Source organism: Haematobia irritans, chromosome 4 (assembly GCF_050003625.1).
Source record: "Haematobia irritans isolate KBUSLIRL chromosome 4, ASM5000362v1, whole genome shotgun sequence".
Classification (NCBI taxonomy): domain Eukaryota; kingdom Metazoa; phylum Arthropoda; class Insecta; order Diptera; family Muscidae; genus Haematobia; species Haematobia irritans.
Window position 1 is genome coordinate 66,569,756 of NC_134400.1, and position 24,456 is coordinate 66,594,211.

The following is a 24,456-nucleotide window of genomic DNA, read 5'->3' on the forward strand; positions in this document are numbered from 1 at the left end:
TTTAAGGAATCGCTTTGTTTAGCCGACAGCGTGCTTGGGTCGACTGATCCTAACTTCTTTAGGATAAACAAAGCATTTCTGCGTTCCTTGAATCTCCTTCGTGAGTGATTACCTCCTTTTGATGTCATTATCTTAGAAAAAGTACGACTTGTCAAAGTGTCGCCACCTGTCGACCCGTCTACAAGTCGACTAATTGGGCCTAACTCTTGGTCATTGTCCAAATTTATAACTCCAGTCGATACCCGTCCACTGGGCCCTGAAGTTAGCAACCCAGTGGATGTCTTTGAATTTATCTGCATGGTGGCCTAATATCCCACCACGCTTGAAATTCGTAGTAGGTACTTATTACGATGATAGAAACACCTTCGGTTTTTTTTATTTTTATTTTGAATCATTGAATATTATTACATCTACAAATAAACAAAATAGATTTTTCATATATATTCATAGTCCCTTCTACGAGCTCTCAGTTCATTAATCTATCATCACATTTTTATACATCTTTTCAGAATATTATATTTTAAGAATATATATGCAAATTGCGTAGAGATTATCCTTGATAATGAAAACTTTTTGGAAAACATTATCTTTAATATTGTTATATAAAAAAAGGTTTGTAAAAAAATTAAAAACTTATTTGAAAGATTAGAAATTAATCCACCAATATTTGTTTGAATTGATTGCTCTTGTTTAACATGCATCTCTTGTGGATATACTCATGTCGAATCTGACATCGTTATTAGAAATCAAGTTGCAATCGACTGCCTTTTTATTTGCTCTTCTATAAAGGTGGTAGAAGATGGGAATACCATTTGGGTGCTGCATAAATCCTTTACTATCAAGATAAATAAATGCCTCGTATGGCACATACCCTGTTAACAAGGTTTTGCATATATATTCTTCATTTACGTAGTAAGGTGCCATTATTAAGTTTTGTATTACAATTCATACTTTTTACAATATGATTTCTTATTAATTTTATTATAAAATTATCAATTCGAATAATCTCGGAGGAGTCGTACAGCAATTTATTTCGAATATATTTTGTGAAGTGACTTGTTGAGGATCTGTAAAGACTAGTACAAGCTCTTAGACATTTCCGTTCAAACTTTCTAATTCTCTCCATATAAGATGGAGATATGAACCATGTGGAGCAGCTGTATGTCAGAATTGGTCGCACTAAAGATTGGTACAATCTAATTTTCAATTTGGAGTCAATATGCTTGGAATAGAATAGTGTCTTATACGTGAAAAATGCATTTCTGGCCTTCAATAATTGAGTATTTACATGGTCATCGAAATATAGAAATTTATCTAAATATACGCCTAAATATTTAACTACATCTTTGTTGGGTATTACTTTGTCTTGGAGCGATGAATAAATTGAGAAGTTTCTCCATTTTTTCCTAATATTGTAGTTGCATTTACTAACTGGGGGCCGAAAAAAATGGTTTCACATTTGTCAACATTAATTCGCATGTTCCAGTCCGTTGCATATTTCTCGATTGCATCAAATTTTCTTTGAAGATTTGAGTTAATATCCTCTATCTTATCGTCGGCATGATATATAATGATATCATCGGCGAATACAATTATTTTATCAGTGTGTTCTAGTAAATCATGTATGTAAAGAACAAACAGTATAGGGGCATTTACAGTACCTTGTTGTAATCCATTTGTAATATTAAATTCTTTGGAGCTAGTGCAATCTTTATGGCATACAATAAATCGTTTTCCAGTTAGCATATTGTGTAGCAAAATTACAATATGTATGGGGAAATTATAAATCAATAGCTTATATATTAATCCTTGTATCCATATGGTATCAAATGCTTTCTGGAAATCAACAATGGAAATGCTCCGATTGCATTTTTCTTGTTCATATACCAGTTGATATCTGAGGTCAAAAGATTTATTGCATGAGATGTTGAGTGGTTATGCTTGAACCCGAATTGTTTCTCTGTGACTATGTCGTTCGCAGAATTTGGTAATTGATTTGTTGATACAAATCTCGAAAATTGTACTAATATTTGGCAATAAACTAATGGGGCGGAAGTGTTCTGGACTACAAGTATCTTTGTTCTTCTTTGGTAATGTTATGACTTTAGCTAGTTTCCACGTGGTTGGGAAATAACAATTGTTAATCATGTTATTAAATAGGGTGCAATATTCCAATATAAGGGATCGTGGTAGATTTTTAAGAACAATATCTGGTATTTTGTCTATTCCAGATGACAGTTTTCCCTTCAGATTCGAGAATATATATATTATTTTATCTTGTGTTATGAAATAATCACCTGCTGTATCTGTATCAAGTTCATTTGACCTTTTTCTGTCGGTAAACAGGGTAAGGCTGGTGTTATTGCTGTGATATGCATGTTTTGTTTCCAAAAAATGAGAAAAACCGCCCATTACGTCTTTATGAACAATGTTACTATGATCTAATGTCTTGGCAGAGTGAATATATTCTAAGTAAGAGCCTACACTGCAAGTTAAAGCAATACAATTTTGATCGGTCCAATCAATTTGTTATTTTTTGTAAACAGTTATCAACAAACCCACGACATTAACATCTTTTTAGCAACTTTATTGTTTGGGTATATATAAAATTCGCTGTGCGAAACATTGATTATAACTCAAAACAAAAATTATCTTTTTCCTGGTAACAACAAAGTGAAACATCTACAATAATGTCTTCAAAACAACAACAAAAGTTTTCTCAACACCACCCACTCTTAGAAAACCTAATATACACACCCCCACATCGCCTAATAACAAATCACCGAAAATAATTCAGCTGATTGAATCAAAATTTGCTAAACAAAATTAAATTATGATGGCAAATATAGAGCCATGTGTTAAAGAAAGTATTAACGATGCGCTTCAATCACTTGAGAGTAAAATAATAAAGATTAATGATGACTATGTAAAATTATCGGAGAGAATAGATAAACTTGAAAACTCTCTGCAAAAAATTGCCCAAATGGAAAGTGAAATATTACAACTAAAATCTTCATTAGAACGACAACAAAACATAAACGTCTCCACCAATCTACGCATAACAAATGTTCCATTTCAAGAAAATGAAAATTTCAATCTTTTGTTCACCAATCTTTGCAACTCTCTTAATATTAAACAACCGTATGTCAAGTCGATTGAACGTATCAATAACAAAAAACGTGATAATATAGATGGAGTTATATTAATGAAATTTCTCTCCCCACATGATAGAAACTTTGTTCTTCGTTCAATTTCTCAGTACAAGCGACAATACAAATCACAGCTCCAACTTTGCGCCCTTGGCTTTGATTCAAACAAACACTTCTATGTTAATGAAGATTTAACTAGCAACAACTTCAAAGTTCTTCAATCAGCATTAAAATACAAGACGACATCTAACATAAACAAACCCATACAATGCATGGGTTTGTTTATGTTAGATGTCGTCATGGTGATCGCTCTCTACGAATGATGTCTATAGAACAATTGAATAATTTTTTTCTGTCATGTAGAGAAATGTCATACAATGCAAATGGAGATAACGGCGTTGCCACAGTGGCTGCTAATTAGTACACTTAAAAAAATTTCATATCATAGTTTTAAGTATTTAAATATCAATTATACAACATTAATATTAAAAACATGCTTGTACAGCTCCACTTTATTGAAAGGGCAAATCCGAATGTATTACACTAAATTTTATGCAATATTTATGCGATGTATTTCTAACTGTGATAAATTAACTGTAATATTTTTATATGAGTTGTGATAATAGCTATAGTTCCAAAGGCAATACCTTTAACATTATCAGAATTATTGCCACACAAAAACGAGGACTTAAAATTGTTCATCTCAATGCTCAAAGTTTAAATAACAAAATTGACGAATTTCGCCAAATATTTATTACATCTGGTGTGGATATAATATGCGTTTCCGAAACATGGTTTAGCCCTCTAGTCAACGATGCTATTTACAATTTGCCTGGATTTCGCTCAGACAGAATTTCTCATGCAGGTGGTGTATGTATTTTTGTGCGCAAAGGAATAAAAAGTAAATTAAAACTTAAATCAGATTTTGAGAGCAAAATAGAATATGTGTTTCTGGAGATTGTAACGGATGGAAATGAAAAGCTACTTGTCGGTTGCATATACAGGCCTCATCGAAGTATTAATTTTGATGATTTACTGACCACGATATCCAGTATAACAATGTGTAATGTTCACGACCAACAAATGGGTCAGATGCAATTTCTAAAAACTTTCGAAGCATCATTATGTTTAGTAGGAAAAAAGACTGCGGGAGCCTTTTCTCTGCTAGCTGCAATCGGGTGGGGGGTTCGTGTCTTCCTAAACTATATTTCCATCACATTAATTATTATTATAGACTCCCTTTTTTTTTAACCTATTGAAACTAACATGGGCCTTAGATCTAACGAAGAAAACATTAAATCAACTTATGAAAGATTGCAATTATATTAGAAAAAAAGAACCTAACCGGAAAATGGTATTTACCGCATCGAAAGAAAAAAAATGTTCATCTCAGATATTATTGAGAGAACTGCCTCACGACCCACGCCTACCAATGCTCTAATGGCAATTACTTTAGATTTTAAAGCCCCAATGTCGAAGACCTTATTCCATTTTTACACCTTTACATTTCTGATAGAAAACATTCAAAATTCGTTTATAGCTCCATTACTGGTAATATATATTTCAAATTATATCCATATAAAAACAATTCATTTTGGAATTATAAATAGACAATTTTTAGCATTAGGAATCAAATTTCAATTAGAACAATTTTTACATAGACTAATATATAGCAAATTATATTCAAAACCACTAATTGGTACAATACACGCTTTATACGTTCATGATAGATATTTATCGGATTTAAAAAATGCAAATAGTTAATCAAACAGTAATTTCCTCATTCGACCTTGATCAAAACATTAGTTCCCTTAATGGGTTAATCATACAAAATATCTTAAAATGTGATCTTTGCTTTTACTTTTTTTGTTATTATTATTGTTGTTGTATCAAAAATTTACTATTATTCATAATATTCAGTAATGGAGAGCAAATATAGACATAACATGAGAGCAATAGTAAAGTATAACACTTTTGGTTTACGCTATTTATCAATGATTATTTTGTTTTTTGAATGAATATTGTTATACACATTTGTGCACACGGTTGTTGTTATTGTTCTAGTAGAGACAATAGTAAGACAAAAATGAAAACAAAAGCGTGGGAATATTATTGCTTTCTTGTTATGCCATAGTCAATGAATATACACTCGAGAAAACTAATCAGTGCAAGAAACATATTTTTTCACAATTTTTGAAAAACAAAAATATTTTTTTAAGACTCACCAGTATTTCGGGATCATGTAGAAGGCCTTCCAATGTCTCGATTCAGCTGCTGTATGGAATAAATTTTTAGCCTATTTCTTGCATTGACAATGTAACCTCGTAATTTAAATTTATGTTGAAACGCTAGAAAGGTCGATTCAAGAGACTTTAGAAATTTGTTTCTTATAAAGAAAGTATAATAAAATTCATAATTTATACTTAGGATGATACAATTTGTATGGTTGGAATTTTTTCCTTGATGCTACATTTTCTCCGGGGTAGTAAATTCGGGCAAATATAATATAATGAGATGAATTTTGGAGGTTTTGATGAGAATTTAGTTTTGAATTTCTAATTCACACATTATGCTGCAATCACATCTCACATCTACCACTATTGAAACATCTTATAGCTGCTCTTAACATCTCATTTCTGGCCACTTCTGTTATTATGGAAAAATTTTGATTGTTGGTAAAAAAAATTTAGATGGTGTGTTGGCCTCAGATATTTGGCTATATGGGGAGTTCTCTGGGAAAGATGCATATATATTACCCCCGCTCCAAATGAACAAATAGTCACTATATCCACGTGACGTATCCCAATGGGTCTCAAAAGTGTTTTTGCAATCTTCCAACAATTGAATCAGAGGCCAAAAAATATTGTGTAAATTGTGTTGTCTGTTGTTTTCTACTGGCGGGGCAGAATCCCTAGCTTTACGCCAATAAAGAAATACTAGTTGGTTTATATTTCCTTTTCAATGCTGCTTTTTGGGTTCTGATGAAAACGTAAAAATGTGAATCCAACGCCCTTTCCTTTGAAAAGGGTGGCTTAAATTTTGAGGTTTTTCTCGAATCACCACGCGTATCATAAATCCCTGGCAAAAATTTTCAGTTCACAAATTCTTGGTAAAACTCGCAATTTCTATGAATAAATATATATAAAAGAATTTGGTATTGCGAAAAACCGATAAACCACATTGTGTCGACGTACCTTGGAAATATTGGCAAAAATATTTTATTGACCGAAAATGCTTATAATTTCTTATATAAAATATGTTTTAAATATTGATGATGGCACTTTAAAATGTTGATATTTTTTCCGATTTCTGTGATGTGTATTCTTCAACGTTTTTAACCGAAAGGAAGTTTTAAGAATTTCCTATAGCTTGGTAAGCTAATGCTTGAATTGATTTCAGCGTGAAGAAGAAATGTCAAAATGGAAATGGTGTTGCCACTATTTTGGCTGTAAGAATAAAATTTCTTTAAGCCCGAAACCAATAGTTCGGAAGATAGATATGTTGCCACTTTCTCGAATGTAAAAAAAAATCGCCAAAAATGAAAATATAAAGTTTTGCAAAATATGTTCTCATAAAAATTCGGTTGAGTTGGAAAAAAAACTACTTCATTCATACATGAATGTTGATTAATTTTTTTTTCTCATCGATAGAATTTATGATAGACATGGAATATCAGAAATATACACAAGTAATCATTCGTCTAATACAAGAGAAGAAATATTGTTATACGAAAAGTATAATTAGCGAAATAATTGAAAAAAAAACCGAACATGTCAATAATAGGGAGATTGCATTACACACTTGGGCATTGATTTAGCTGCCGTTGAGTACAAGAGTAGTGTAACTAAAAACGCACATTACAAAACCAGATCATTTGAGCGAAGTTGGCAATCAAATGAGACGGAAAAGCGTCTATAATTTTAGGTCCTTAGCATGAAAAGTTCCTACGAGTTTTCCATTCTCATCCTCTAGGACGTAATAGTGATTACCTACTTTTTCTCGTACCTTTGCCTTAACAAAGACTGGTGAAAACTTGGCGTTAAAATACTTTTCCGCATTACTCTGCGCAAAATTGCGGCGATACACTATTTGGCCTACATTAAAAACCTGTGGTCTGGTCCGAAGGTTATATTGGTGTTTATTTTTCTCATATGCATCTTTTATATGACGTTTCAAATTCGTACGAAGTAGTTGAAGCTGGTCATCCCTACATAAATTGTTTGTTGGTTCATTTAGTAGCTGCAATTTTCTAAGTATCTCAAAAGAGGACGCATGTGTGACCATATCAAACCCATATAGAGCACGATATGGGGAACAGTTTATGGACTGATGATACGAATTTCGGAGGGCACAACTTATCGCACTAAGAGTTTTGTCCCATTCACGGTGATCATTTTTGATGAAAGCTCGAATAGCAGCAATAATAGACTTATTTACTCTCTCCGAGGCATTTGCCTGGGGAGAGTAAAAAGCTGTATAAACGTGATTGATACCATACGTCGTCAAAAAGGCATTTAAGTCATTGGCCCGAAATTGACTGCCATTGTCCGAAACTATGGTTTCGGGTACACCATAAATATGAAAAATGTGTGTTTGAAGAAAATCTTTAATTGCTGTGGAAGTAATGGACACAGCCAATGGAACTTGCTGAGGTGATCAAGCACAATTAAGATTCCACGAGTTATTCTCCTGATCCTCATCTCCAGAATAATGATCTGTCCTAAAATAGACAAAACGATCCACTTCTTTTACATCTGGAAATTTGGATTGGTTCTCCGAAACCCTTTTCCGCAATTCAACATAGTCGTCATCATCGAAACATTCTGACTCTAAATCTACTAATGGTTTAGCGATTTCAATACTAGGAATCTCATTTGAAGGCAACCGGGACAAGGCGTCGGGGACCACATTATCCTTGCCTCTTCTGTGACTGATGCTGAAATTATAGGGCTGTAGTTTAAAGACCCAACGGGCCAATCTCTCACTCAAGTCAGGCTGGCGCATCAGCCACAGAAGGCTTGAATGATCGGTAATGACTTCAAATTCCTGCAGCTCCAAGTAGCATCTGAACCTTTTAATTGCTTCCACGGCTGCTAGGCATTCGCGTTCCGTAACGCTGTAGTTACGTTGTGCCGTATTTAATTTCTTGCTCATGAAAGCAATTGGTTTCTCGTGTCCTTCTTCATCCATTTGAACAAGAACGGCCCCTATACCATAGTCACTAGCGTCACAATGGAGGAAGAATTTTTTCGAGAAATCCGGGTTCGATAGTACTGGAGCTGAAGTCATTAACATTTTCAATCTTTCAAAAGCAACCTGCGCTTCATTAGACCAATGAACTTTTTTCTTGGTCTTGAGAACTTCCGTAATGGGAAAGGTTTCAGTGGCAAAGTTGAAACCGCCGGTACCACCCATTGAGACCTAAAAAGCCCCGAACCTGTTTTAAATTTCGAGGTACAGGCCAGTTCGTTATGGCACTAATTTTTTCTGGGTCAGTTTTTATACCACCATTGCCCAAGATATAACCCAAGTAATTTACTGTAGTGACACAGAATTTACTCTTGGATATGTTTAAAGTCAGGTTGGCCTTACGAAATTGGGATGCAATCCTTACCAAAACTTCAATATGAGAGGGGAAATCTTCTGACACGATGACGAGATCATCCAAGTACCCAAATACGCAATGACGTAAATCAGGAGGAATGATCTCGTCCATTAGCCTGCACATGGTCTGAGGGGCATTACAGACCCCGAAAGGCATTACCACGAATTGGTATAATGGCCTTCCAGGCACTGTAAATGCCGTCAAGTGCTTCGACTTGTCGTCCAGGCTAATCTGCCAAAAGGCGTCTTTTAAATCTAATTTAGATATTAAATTCGCCTTTGGCAACCGTGCGAATATTCCCTCAATATTTGGTAAAGGATATGCATCCTTTTTCGTAACAGAATTCAACTTGCGTGCATCGAGGCACAACCGAACTTTGTTGGGTTTTACCACCAACCTCATTGGAGAACTCCAAGATGAAGTTGATGGTTCAATAACTCCCAACTTTAACATCCGGTCCACCTCAGAAAACATCAACTTTTCAACCGCAGGGGATACAGGATAAAATCGTTGTTTTATGGGAAAGGCGTCACCAACATCAATCGTATGTTTGATGAGGCTCGTCCTGCCCAAACCCTGGGTTTCAAAGTTGGGAAAAAGTTCAATAATCGATTTCAAATGTTTTGTTTGTTGGTCGGAAAGTGGAAAACGATCCGAGTGTTCCAATTGAATGTCCTTTTTGCACTCTTGGCTTACATTTGAAAAACATGAAATATCTCGAGAAATCCCATCGGAGGCTAATATGTCAACAGAATTCAATACATCCGGAAAAAGTCCAAAGGATCTCCAAAAATCGATTCCTAGAATCAATCTTTGCGATATGGATGGTATAATGAATAATTTGACTCTATTTCTTAGTCCTTTGAAAGAAATAAGAACATCATTCCATCCGATAACCTTCAACGAAGTTCCATCCGCTGTCCTTACATGGGATTTACATCTCACAAAATCAGGATAACTGGAAAAATCCTTGGTAGCTAAATCGCTCCCAATACAACTGATATTTGCTCCGGTGTCTAGGAGACCATACTCCTGACATTCCAAAAATGACACCTTTGCATAAAATGGTAAATCTTTCGGATTTGAGATAATACAAGAAGACTTTTACAAACTCTACGATTCTTGAAAAACATTCTCATACGCCGAGTAGATCGTTTTGGCCTTTTGTGAGTTGTGAGAAATGTCTCTCTTTTCATGTACAATTCGTATCACTTGTGGTATGGCAATTTCGGAAAAATTATCCGAGAATTTTCAATCACATTATTCGAAACATTTTCACTAGATCTTGTCAATATTTTGATAGGTTTTTCCGGGAAATTATTTCCCTCAAAAATCAGTTTTTGTCACATCCGTGTATTTTTCGGGTGAAAATTTACCCGATTGGTCCTAGTTAGAATTAGTTAAATTTGAGGACCCATAGGTCTGGAGTTTTTTGGTGGTTTCTGTTTCCTAGCCTTACAATCCACACAATTAGGCCTATAAACATTTTTAGCCCCACATCCATAGCAAAAGATTGCCCTATTTTCAAGACAATCTCCCCAGTGGTGGCCAATGTCGTCACAATTCCAACATTTTGAATTCGGTTGAATCCAATTTAAAGCGTCTACACTATGAGGCATTTCATCGAAATCGTCCAACCCAGTCTCAGCATCAATATCGGCAACATGCCTGCGAGGTATAGTATGCAAATTTGTTTGACGAGTCATTAAGTTCTTTCGAACATATTCGTCATTCAAAAAATTTTCTCTCGTCTGGACCAATTGTCGAAGGTGAGAAACAGAATCGATATGTACGTATAAAAGGTCCTGTCGTACCTCAGTACGAAGATTCCTACGTATGATTTCAATGAGTTCACTTTCCGGAACTGGAGATGGAAGTCGATCCATTATAGCCAGTATTACATCAAGGAAAGAATCAAATGACTCATTCGGTTTTTGCTTACGCCCTCTGATTTCCTCCTTTATATCAAAAGGAGTCTTAAATTCCTTGTATTGTCCACGAATCGCTTCGCAAAAGTCATTCCAAGTTATTGAAGGCGTTTGTTTATGGTAGCGCCAGTACCACTCTTTTGCTTTGCCTGCAAGCAACGTATTTAAATTTCTAATTATAGAGGAGAAATCGCCATTAAAATTATCATTCGTTAGCGATCGAATTCTATACAAAAATTCTTCAACATTCAAACCAGACGAAGACCCATCAAATTTTATGTTCCAACTTTGGATAATTGATGTGATCTTATCAGAGGGTAAGCTTGAGGAATTGGAATAATTGTTAGGAGAAAAATGTATCATGTTCGAGTTATGTGATGATGCATTATTTGGAGGAGGATTGTCTCCATTTGGAACATTAATATTGAAAACATCGGGTCTGCCCTGTGGCGGAGGCAGAGATAAATTAATATCTGGATTATTAGTTCTCACTGGCTGGTGAACTAAATTTAAATTTTGTATTAGACGACTTAAATTCGCCTCAATCATTCGATTAATCTCCCCATAATCAACCGCTAGACTAACCGGGTTAGCAGCTGAGGCGTTGGGAGAAAAATATTGGTTCGTATTCGATTGTTGACCCGAATGCCCTGGGGTGTTTGGAAAATTTGTGCTTTGATTGAAATTTGGATTTTGAGGGTCCTGAAATAATATCCGACTCGTACTCCGAGTTTGATAATGTTTTTGATTAGCCCCTCTACCTCTTCCTCTACTACTCCCCTTGGCATTCGGATTACCTTTGAAGGCAATTACCACGTTTCTCAACTCACTGAGCTGGCATGCCTTTTTGCATACTGGGCATTCCGAATTATCCGATAAATGATTCTCAATACATTCCCTGTGGAAATGATGAGCGCATTGATTAATTAAGAGGCATTCCTGACCTACCGTCATGTTCGCCTCACAAATTGAACATGTCGACGGTTCCAAGGACATCGGTGCTAAACTAGCAGCTGAAGCAGAAGGTGCCTCGTGTGTCGGTGTCCGTTCCATATCGAAAAACAATCAAAATATGAGTTCCCAATATCAAAAATCAAGAAAAATAATTATGTGACAAAAATCGGAAAAATTGGAAAGCTAAGAAAATTTATAGAATTTCAAAAATCAACTTTCATTAAAATAATGTTTTCTAACAGAAAATGCAGGTAATAAAAATGGAATTATTCTTTCGGTTATATGCGATAAATACAGGAATACAAACTGGTCTATGGAGTACCATTATATCCTCGAAATGTCATCTACAAGGCAAACCAGTATATATTTTCCTCCTACTCAAAAATCATATCTACACATAACACTGGTCATAAAATTGCACCAAGCTAAATCGACGAAATCCTATATATTATATGGGTACTGGTAACTAAGCCTTAAATAGTTGAAAGTCCAAAGATAGCAAGTACTAGCAAAGAAATAGAAATATTCGATTCATTCGTTTACCTTATTGAAAATGTAGTCTGTTGAAACGCGGTTAACTATTTCGAATTTTATACTCAAAATGTTAAAAGTCCAGCAGTTTGCTGAAAACTATTCAATAGCGAAAAAGCTTGAAACAAAATCTCTCCAAAAACATTGCATAAAATGTGAAATCTAATTTATAAAAAAAACTAAGCTAGAGCCAAAAGGACAGCATCCCTCGGGCCCCACGTTGGGCGCCAAATTATGTAATGTTCACGACCAACAAATGGGTCAGATGCAATTTCTAAAAACTTTCGAAGCATCATTATGTTTAGTAGGAAAAAAGACTGCGGGAGCCTTTTCTCTGCTAGCTGCAATCGGGTGGGGGGTTCGTGTCTTCCTCCGCCTAAACTATATTTCCATCACATTAATTATTATTATAGACTCCCTTTTTTTAACCTATTGAAACTAACATGGGCCTTAGATCTAACGAAGAAAACATTAAATCAACTTATGAAAGATTGCAATTATATAAGAGAAAAAGAACCTAACCGGAAAATGGTATTTACCGCATCGAAAAAAAAAATGTTCATCTCAGATATTATTGAGAGAACTGCCTCATGACCCACGCCTACAAATGCTCTAATGGCAATTACTTTAGATTTTAAAGCCCCAATGTCGAAGACCTTATTCCATTTTTACACCCTTACATTTCTGATAGAAAACATTCAAAATTCGTTTATAGCTCCATTACTGGTAATATATATTTCAAATTATATCCATATAAAAACAATTCATTTTGGAATTATAAATAGACAATTTTTAGCATTAGGAATCAAATTTCAATTAGAACAATTTTTACATAGACTAATATATAGCAAATTATATTCAAAACCACTAATTGGTACAATACACGCTTTATACGTTCATGATAGATATTTATCGGATTTAAAAAATGCAAATAGTTAATCAAACAGTAATTTCCTCATTCGACCTTGATCAAAACATTAGTTCCCTTAATGGGTTAATCATACAAAATATCTCAAAATGTGATCTTTGCTTTTACTTTTTTGTTATTATTATTGTTGTTGTATCAAAAATTTACTATCATTCATAATATTCAGTACTGGAGAGCAAATATAGACATAACATGAGAGCAATAGTAAAGTATAACACTTTTGGTTTACGCTGTTTATCAATGATTATTTTGTTTTTTGAATGAATATTGTTATACACATTTGTGCACACGGTTGTTGTTATTGTTCTAGTAGAGACAATAGTAAGACAAAAATGAAAACAAAAGCGTGGGAATATTATTGCTTTCTTGTTATGCCATAGTCAATGAATATACACTCGAGAAAATTAATCAGTGCAAGAAACATGTTTTTTCACAATTTTTGAAAAACAAAAATATTTTTTAAGACTCACCAGTATTTCGGGATCATGTAGAAGGCCTTCCAATGTCTCGATTCAGCTGCTGTATGGAAAAAATTTTTAGCCTATTTTTGCATTGACAATGTAACCTCGTAATTTAAATTTATGTTGAAACGCTAGAAGGGTCGATTCAAGAGACTTTAGAAATTTGTTTCTTATAAAGAAAGTATAATAAAATTCATAATTTATACTTAGGATGATAAAATTTGTATGGTTGGAATTTTTTCCTTGATGCTACATTTTCTCCGGAGTAGTAAATTCGGGCAAATATAATATAATGTGATGAATTTTGGAGGTTTTGATGAGAATTTAGTTTTGAATTTCTAATTCACATATTATGCTGCAATCACATCTCACATGTACCACTATTGAAACATCTTATAGCTGCTCTTAACATCTCATTTCTGGACACTTCTGTTATTATGGAAAATTTTTGATTGTTGGTAAAAAAAATGGTGTGTTGGCCTCAGATATTTGGCTATATGGGGAGTTCTCTGGGAAAGATGCATGTATATTACCCCCGCTCCAAATGAACAAATAGTCACTATATCCACGTGACGTATCCCAATGGGTCTCAAAAGTGTTTTTGCAAATTTCCAACAATTGAATCTGAGGCCAAAAGATATTGTGTAGATTGTGTTGTCTGTTGTTTTCTACTGGCGGGGCAGAATCCCTAGTAGCTTTACGCCAATAAAGAAATACTAGTTGGTTTATATTTCCTTTTCAATGCTGCTTTTTGGGTTCTGATGAAAACGTAAAAATGTGAATCCAACGCCCTTTCCTTTGAAAAGGGTGGCTTAAATTTTGAGGTTTTTCTCGAATCATCACGCGTATCATAAATCCCCGGCAAAAATTTTAAGTTCATAAATTCTTGGTAAAACTCACAATTTCTATCAATAAATGTATAGAAAAGAATTTGGTATTGCGAAAAACCGATAAACCACATTGTGTCGACGTACCTTGGAAATATTGGCAAAAATATTTTATTGACCGAAAATGCTTATAATTTCTTATAAAAAATATGTTTTAAATATTGATGATGGTACTTTAAAATGTTGATATTTTTTCCGATTTCTGTGATGTGTATTCTTCAACGTTTTTAACCGAAAGGAAGTTTTAAGAATTTCCTATAGCTTGGTAAGCTAATGCTTGAATTGATTTCAGCGTGAAGAAGAAATGTCAAAATGGAAATGGTGTTGCCACTATTTTGGCTGTAAGAATAAAATTTCTTTAAGCCCGCAACCAATAGTTCGGAAGATAGATATGTTGCCATTTTCTCGAATGTAAAAAAAAATCGCCAAAAATGAAAATATAAATTTTTCCAAAATATGTTCTCATAAAAAATCGGTTGAGTTGGAAAAAAAAACTACTTCATTCATACAAGAATGTTGATTAATTTTTTTTTCTCATCGATAGAATTTATGATAGACATGGGATATCAGAAATATACACAAGTAATCATTCGTCTAATACAAGAGAAGAAATATTGTTATACGAAAAGTATAATTAAAATAATTGAAAAAAACCAAACAAGTCAATAATAGGGAGATTGCATTACACACTTGGGCACTGATTTAGCTGCCGTTGAGTACAAGAGTAGTATAACTAAAAACGCACATTACAAATGTCATACGTCGATGTTATTCTAGCAGGAGACTTCAATAGTAATCTATTTCTTGAAGCTAATCTTAAAGATTCCATGCAAGCAATGGATTTGCAACCAGTCAATACTTCAATACCTACTCATTTTTCAAATAACAGTAATAGTCTCCTGGATGTATTCTTCGTAAACCATATAGCCAAAGTTAAACTTTATGATCAAATTTCTGCACCAATGTTCTCTAGACATGACATCACATTTATCACATACGATATATCTATAAGGACTGATGATGAGAAGTTTGTGTGCTACGATTTCAAATCCTTGAATTATGCATTATTACAAGAAATGATAGATATTATCAACTGGGAGGCAATATATGAATCTGAATCAATCGACCACCAAGTTAATTTTTTCGAGAATAAAGTAAATGAGATCTTTAATGCATGTGTACCTTTGCGAACAAAAACTATGAGACACAAACAACAACCCTGGTTCAATGAATCTTTGAAGAATTTAATCTTGAACCGTAACAAACACTCAACAGATGGAAACGGTTTAAGACGCCAGAGTTATATAATCTCTACAAATCGGCAAGTCAAGAGGTTGTAAAACAAGTAAGAATAGCAAAATTTTTATACTATAAACAAAAATTTACTAAAGCAATTGGGTGCAAATCAAAGTGGAGAGAAATAAGGAATATTGGAATCGGAAAGAAAAATGATCATGTTTCCTACCATCAAATAGACTTAAATAAGCTGAATGAGCAGTTTGTTCGTGAACATATGCCTGTAGAAAGAGCAAATATTTATTCAAATTACTGCTATGTTCCAATCGAGAACCAATTTAGCTTCAGATGTTTTGACCAATCTGAAGTGCTGACAAGCATACTCTCAATTAAATCAAACTCTACCGGCACAGATGGGATAAACCCAATATTTTTGAAAATCTTGCTACATAAAATTTTGCCATATATAACATATATTTTGAAAAACATTGTTACTAAATCAACATACCCAAACATATGGAAAAATGCAAAAGTAATTCCGATCCCTAAACCGAATAAAGAATTTCGTCCTATAGCTATATTGCCATTTCTATCAAAGGCTTTTGAGAAACTGCTTTACACACAAATCAACTCGCACATTTCAGAAAACCGAATGTTAACTCAATATCAGTCCGGGTTCATACCACAGAGAAGCTGTGTAACTGCTATTGTAAACGTCGTTGAGGAAATTAGAGAAAAAGTTGATCTAAATTTGGCCTCATTCCTTGTTTTACTGGACCACAGTAAAGCGTTCGACAGTGTGGATCATGAAATTTTACTCATTAAACTGGAAAAATTATTTTTCTTTTCTAATACTACATGCCGTTTGCTGTCATCTTATATTTCGAACGATCGCAAGTTGTATATCTGGATAATAAAACTTCAAACACTCTACCTGTCAGAAAAGGTGTCCCTCAGGGATCCATATTGGTCCCTTTATTGTTCTGTATGTACATCAACGACTTGTCTGATGTCCTACACCACTGCAAAATACACTTATACGCTGATGATGTACAGATATATAAAAGTGCGTCTCTAAATAACGTTAATGAATGCGCTGAAAACATAAATGAAGATCTATGTCTTATTGGGCGATCAACAATGGTTTGTGCATAAATCCAAGCAAATCAAAATGTCTATTCATAACGAAGCAGAACATTACTTTACCATCCAACATTACACTTGTCTTAAACGACTGCGAAATTAGTATTGTACAGTCATCTTCAAATCTCGGAATAATTTTCAACAACAAACTAACCTGGAGTAATCACATTAATGCAGCGGCTGGAAAAGTACATGGAATGCTTCGAAACCTGTGGGCAGTACAAACATCGACACCATTTGCTCTACGTATGATGCTGGCAAAAACATATCTTATGCCAATTCTTCTTTACGGCAGCGACATTTTCTCTAACTGTTCGTATATCGACTACTCGAAACTGCAAATAAGATATAACAATATTGCTCGTTATGTTTTTAATAAACGTAGATTTGATAGATTTTCCCAAGACTCTTACAAAATATACAACATGGCCTTCGAGAACTTGTTGAAATATAAAAACTTGGTATTATTACAAAAAATTATATATTCTCAAGAACCGTCTTATTTATTGGACAAAATAGTCTTTGCCCGCTCTAATCGTGGCAGAAAGATAAACCAAATGCGCTTCAAAAGTCTTTTATCCGAAAGACAATTTTTCGTACCTACGATACGTCTTTGGAACAATCTTCCTAACCATCTGCAAACGCTGAATAATACATCGCACTTTAAGGTGGAGCTTTCCAAATACTTTGTTTAGAAATTAAGAATTTATATGTAGTAATACTTTTATTAATATTTGGTATTATATTGATAATACTTTGCAAATTCTGGAAATAGAAGAAAATATAAATGGAAAATACATATTTTTAAATCCAAAAGAAAGAACTTTTTACGATTAGATAATTCAGCTCATTAGTTTTTATATCAGATATACTGCTCCCTACTTGGGTTCAAACTGAAAAAGGCAGGTAAACAAAAATGCAATTTAATGCCAATGCTACTTCGCAACTTGAAGGTGAATCAAACCCATACCGCTCTTAGTTTTAAGAAAACTAGGAGTTAAAAAAATATAATTTTAAAAGATCAATACGGTACCCACCTTTTGATTGCAAACATATTCTTATATATTTGATAAAATGATGGAGTTGATGGCATTGATTGGTCAATTTCACGAAATAAAATTGGTCACTGAAGAAATGAATAAAAAATATATTATTTTAGTCCATTTAATGTAAACCGGCTTTTTATTTATACAAGCTTGCTGCAATCTTAATTTGCAAAACGCTTGCCAATATGCTTGCTGGGGAAGATTGTTTTCCATATTTACAATACCACAAAACACAAACACAGATAATTTCAAATGCGTTCTGTCATATATTTTTTCAAATATTTACCACGTGGCCATTTGTTGTTGCACACTTTATTTACTTCAACCCTTTGTTATGCTTTGTTGTTGCATTCAAAATATTTATGCGCGCATTTAGAATGCAGCAGACAGAATGTCGCCAATCATGTTTTTCAATTTACGCGAACAAGAAAAACCCAAACGTTCGTTACGAGTTACATCCACAGGCTAATCTCCCCATCGTACATTGTGCTATAAATACCCATTCTCTTGTTCTCTTTTCGCTCTTTGCATTGCTCAAAATTATTCAATTTCAATCACAAAGGTGATTGGATCAATCACATGTGTAATTGGAAACGGAAAAATTTTTAATCACGTTTGTAATTGAAAATTATTTCCGAATTGATTAACAAATTGATTGAATCAATTAATATTTTAATTGGAAAAGTAACAAATATCAATCATTTTTTTAATTGGGTTTTATTCGGATTTGATTAAACAATTAGTTGAATCAATTAACATATTAATTGAATCCGTTCGAAATTCAATTAAGTGTTTAATTGAAAAAATTTTGGTGATAATTTTTTGTGTGTACACACAAAAAAATTTCACGAAAAATTTTCCAATTAAAATTTTAATTGAGTTTTAAAAATATTCAATTAAAAATTTAATTGATTCAACAAATTTTTTAATTGAAACAAAAATCAATCACACAAATAATAGTATCAATTAATTTTTTAATTGGATCAATTAACTTTTTAATTGACCTTCAATTAATTTTTTAATTGATACTATCATTTCTGTGATTGAAAACATTTCAATCAAAAATTAATTGGATCACTTAATTTCGTGATTGAATCAGAAAAAAAATTTTTTGTGTGTAGGGAACGAAAATCTAGAAAATGGCTGAAAGTCATGCCATACAACTTCTTGGCGTACTCCGAAATGCTACTAAACCGAACGATACCATTCACAAACCTAGCAATGTCATTAGAAAGAACCCTCAGTCTCCTAGCATGAATAGAATCACAACTCATGCAAAGCTCACAGCAATAAATAATCCTTGATATTAAGTATGATTCTGCAATCAACTCTTATATGAGTTGAAATAAAAGGCTGCAACTTCCATAAAGAATGCAACATGCCGTATACGGTTCCTATAGTCGTATCAATGTGTCTGTTCCACGAGAGTCCGCTATCGAACATAACTCCTAAATTCCTTGCATAAATTGTATATTCGATATATATCAATATTGTATATTGATATAGCCTATTCATCAATATTGTATATTGATGAATAGGCTGGGAAAATCACCTAAGTCCATTTGGAATCAAAAGAAAATATCAGCTGTATATCATCGGCTTAGATGTGGATGTTGCAGTCCCAGACAACATTTACTACATCATTTATGTATAAGCAGAACAGTAAGGGCCCGATGACGGACCCCTGTGGAACACCCCTCTTTAGACTAAGATATGATCGAATTAGAGATCTAGCGGTCTGTTCAAATCCAAAGTAGCGAGAGAGCTTATTTATCAAAATTGAATGACTCACAGAGTCAAAAGCTTTGAAAAGGTCTAATAACAACAGAAAGCTAATATGATTTTGGTTAATAGTTGCCCTGATATCTTCAGCGACATCTGTTAATACGGTAGTACAACTTCTATTGCTACGAAAACCAGATTGCCGGTCATCAGACTTATTGTTGATGGTAATGAAATCAATAATCTGACGATGCATTAAGTTCTCAAAAGCCTTCGACAGAAAAGACAATACACTTATTGGCCTATACTCACCATTGGATTTAGGCAAAGGTATCACCTTCGATATCTTCCACCTACTAGGAAAAACGGACATAATCAGGATGTGGTTGAAGATGTGTGTTATGTATGAAATATAGGAGGTAATAGTAGTTTTAAAAATCATCTGCAGATGATTTCACGCTCATTAAATATGTGTGTCAGAATTCAGAACACGGCTCATCCAAACGCAATGTCTATCAGATACGGAAATGATAAATATTTTGAATGGAGCTGTTGAAGGCGATTGGAAAAACTTGGTCAAATTCTGGGAGCCAGATTTAAAATACCGAACATTTCTTATAAATGAATACAATTATACGTGACTTATCATACAATCTTTAGTTATGACAGTTTTTTTAAATTAAAGTGTGTATTAAGTATATTTATATAAATTATGTTCAGTATTTGTAAATAAAGGAAACATACATACATACATACATACAGAAGCTAAATTTGTAAGTCCAAAATAACAAAAACAATATGGCATAGGTATTTATTTTATGTTGAAGATTTTATCCTGTATTGCTTGTTACATAAGAAGAATTTCAAAAGGTCAACTGAAGATTAACCGTTTCCATTTTCGATACTGCCTTTGGCCCATTGAACATTGCCTTTTAGTATTGCGACGTTCTGCACAATTACTTTAATTTTTTAATTTCAATATCATTCGTAATAAATTGGCAACTTACAGTACGGATGTATTCTTGGTTGCTGCTACTCAGAAACAAATCTACCACGGTTGGAAGCGTTTTGGCCCTATTGTTTGATTGTTGTATTGGAGCTTGGTTCCTCAGGAGCATTCTTTCATTGCGATTGAATCGCGAGCGACGGTGAGTATGCTTAAATTTGTTTATTTATTTGCCTTGACTTATTGGAAAGACAAATAAATAAATTAAAAATCACTCAAACAACAGATAGAGACAAATACATATATTGCCAGCTGAATACTTTGTTTACAATAGTGACAGTATCAGCTGGTCGTTTCTATCATAAGCGAGCTGTATACTTTTGACACATAACCAAACAGAGTTGTACCAGAAAGTAGTTTACGAGATTTGTATAGAGTGGGTAATGCAGTGTGTATGTTGTGTGTGTATTTGGTACACAAAAACTACACTACCGACGCATGTTACCCTGATACAGATCTGGTAAATTATGGATGCGGAAAGAGAAATAACACCACGTAATAGTATTGGCACACTTCGAGTTAATAAATTACTGCAATTACAAAAAGAAAATTCCGAACTCTCAAAAAAATTAAGCATACGAAAAACTGTGTATGCAGCTACAAAAAGATGTAGAGTTTTTAAAACAAAAACTGAATAAGCAAACCGAGTCATTTGAAACTGATGAAGATGAGCTTGAACGAGAAGTCGGTAATTTCGAAAATCAAACCCAAAACGAACCAAACAACTCTGAAAGATCGACTTACGAATGGCAAGCTGTTAATCGCAAAAAAAGATCTAATGAAAGCCCGGAAAATTTAAATGCTAGGAAAAGGCCAGCTACTACAGCTAAATACTGGCTTAGTAAAACCCCCCAATCAACCAATCAATTTGCCGAACTGGCTGATAACGAAGAAAATAACCAAACTGCTTCTAATTCCTCTGAAATTGAAACGAAACCACCGCCTATATTCGTGGATAAAGTTACGAATATAAAACCATTAATTACCCTTTTATTGCAAATTGCTCCGGAGCAGTTTGAAATCAAAACTCTTCGGAACGAACAGGTAAACATTTTACCAAAAAATCATGATACATATAAAAAGGTAATAAATGAACTTGAACTGAAAAATACTGAATTGTATACATACAAGCCAAAAAGTGAAAGAGGATTCAAAGTTATGCTGAGGAGTATGCACTCCTCCGTAGACGTACAAGATTTAAAAACTAAAAACTAAAAAACCGCTATCCCTGTTTGAAAAAGAACTGAAACCCAAACAAAACAACAAAGAAATATACTCTGTAACTAGACTTTTATCTAGTATAATCATCATGAATCGAAGGCTTGTAATCGAAAAAAATTGGGCAAACGAAGTTAAGTATGCTCTTTGTAGAGGGAATCATCCCGCAAACTACAAGGGGTGCTCTATTTACAAACAGATATACACTAAACATTATCCGTCGCTTAGACCAATTAGTGAGCGCCAAAATTCTGACACCCAAAATAAAACAAACTCTTTGCCAGTTAGAGATACCATCTCATACTCAAATACTGCTAAGCGTGCAACCTCCGAACACGTCAGTCAGCACACCAATGAGCAAGAAACACAAAATCCACAACACCAACAAACATCGTCGTCGCAGCTTTCTGAATTACATTCAATGCTTGGTAATCAAAACAATATTATGCAACAGTTATCACATCTAAATATGAACATCGCCTCCAAGTTAACGCCCTTGTAAAAATGAAGTATCTTAAGATAGTATTTTGGAATGCAAATGGTCTTGCTCAACATACCCTAGAAATAGAAAAGTTTCTTATATGTAATCAAATTGATATTTTTCTAATATCAGAGACACATTTCACGCAAAAACATAATTTTTACATTCCAAAATATCAATTTTATTATGTCAATCACCCATCGGGAAATGCGCGTGGTGGATCTGCAATACTTATAAAAGAGACAGGGAATTCATTACTGCACAGCAGAAATACAGGCAGCAAATGTTATTTTGGAAACTCTGAAAGGTCCTATAACTGTGTCAGCAATATATAGCCCTCCTACACATAACATAAAAAAGATGAATATGTTAATTTCTTCAGAACTCTTGGAAGCAAATTTGTAGCATGCGGGGATGTTGCGAATGGCGAACCCTATTTTTAAAGATGGGATATAATTATACATTATCTTTCAGACAGACTACATGGTAACCCTGAAATTATTTTAGACAGCAGTAGAGAATGGTGACGGGATGATGTTGAGAGAAGAGAGAGAGCTTTTTTGGTGATAGATTGTCAAGTTGGATAAAAAAAGAAAAGAAATGGACGTGTTCGGACGAAAAAAAATTTTAGAGCGCAGAAACTCATGATTTTATATTTATTTTGAAATAAAAAAAAAAAATAAATTAACTGAACTTTATTATCAAACATCAAAGAAACACGGGTTGCAATCGATATCAAAAATGTATGAACATAGAATAGAGAAATAGAGCCGTATTGGTGGTCGGAATTCTAACAGAAAAAGTGATGAGTAGACAGAACCATTGAACAGAATAGATCCCACCAAATATATATCTTTAAAGAAAGAAATCTGGAAAAATATTAATTGAAAGTGACATTCCAGTTCTCGACAAAAGAAGTGCTTTAAACTAATTTTTTTTGATACAATAAGGTTATCTCGTGATATTACAAAAAAAGTGCGCGCTTTGCAGACATTACCTTTTTCTTTACCATAATCAGACCTTCATAGAAAAAATAAAAAGAAAAAAAAAAAAAACAAAGAAACCTGTTTTGATAACATGCAGTTTGTGCTATATGCCAAGAATACCCCACCCCCTGTTGTAATTTTACTTATTCATATGTAATGGAAGTGAGACCAATAATAGAAAATAAACTACCTTAAAACGGGAATGTCAGTAATACCAGAGAAAGCAGATGAAATATGTATAAATCGAATCGGCAAATAAAACCTACTACAGTGCGAAGACAAGAAAATAAAGAAAACAACAGAAAAGACTTTAACTTAAATTCAAATTCCCTTGAATGAGGTGAATTTTTTATGCCCTCAACCAAATTGTTATATGAAATTATAAATTTTTAAATTGAAATATTATCGTACATATATTAGTTTTTTTTATATAAATATATGTAATGTATTAATAGATTTTGCTAATATTTAATGATGTAAACAGAAAAATGAATGTTCAGTAAAATTTTAATACAGAAATATGAATTTTTTTGAATAAAATTATTATTGTTCATATACTATTTTGTTTCTTGAAATAGAAGTATATATAATTTATTAATAAATTGTTTCTAATACTTAATGATGTAAATTGGATAAAACGGAATGTAATAAAAATGTAAAACAAGACAAAACAAAAAAAAAAACACAAAGGAAAACAAAGTAATTGTAACAATAGTAATCAAAGTTGTTTCTCTTTCATTTTTAGAAAAAAAATCTTGCAAAAAGAAAATAGTAAAAATAGCCACTCTAAATAAAGAGAGCATATCTCTCTTTCTTTTCCTCTCTTAATGTAGGTTATGACGCTGGCGCCAACATCATCACATTCTTTTAAGAGCGGTGAGTAATAAGTAGTAATAATAAGAGAATTCATTACGCTTAAAAATTTTGCAGTCAGGGTTAGAATTATTCCCTAAATATAAAATATATACACATATATTTGTTTATGTTTTTTCTTTAGTACTTTCCATAAATACTAAATCAAACAGATTTAATACCATTTATTTTTTTTTTCTGAAATTTTATAATTATAATGGATCACCAATTGTTAAATATAAGCAATGAAGTAATTAGATATCATACTTTTTATATTCCTATAACAATTTATAATGAACATGAATTTATATGAATACATTTAT

The 24,456-nt window shown here is 33.3% G+C and overlaps 1 protein-coding gene and 1 long non-coding RNA gene across 2 annotated transcripts in view; one reads left to right on the forward strand and one right to left on the reverse strand.

Annotated features, from left to right (window-relative positions):
- The window catches only part of Vps13D (vacuolar protein sorting 13D), a gene marked incomplete in the record, with an annotated part of 741,787 nt that overhangs the window by 652,649 nt on the left and 64,682 nt on the right, over window positions 1–24,456 (forward strand).
- LOC142232884 (uncharacterized) lies at window positions 20,388–20,850 on the reverse strand. Its single transcript, XR_012721238.1, has 2 exons — window positions 20,598–20,850; window positions 20,388–20,538 (listed from the first exon to the last, which is right to left on the reverse strand). It is a non-coding gene; the product is annotated as an uncharacterized LOC142232884 (long non-coding RNA).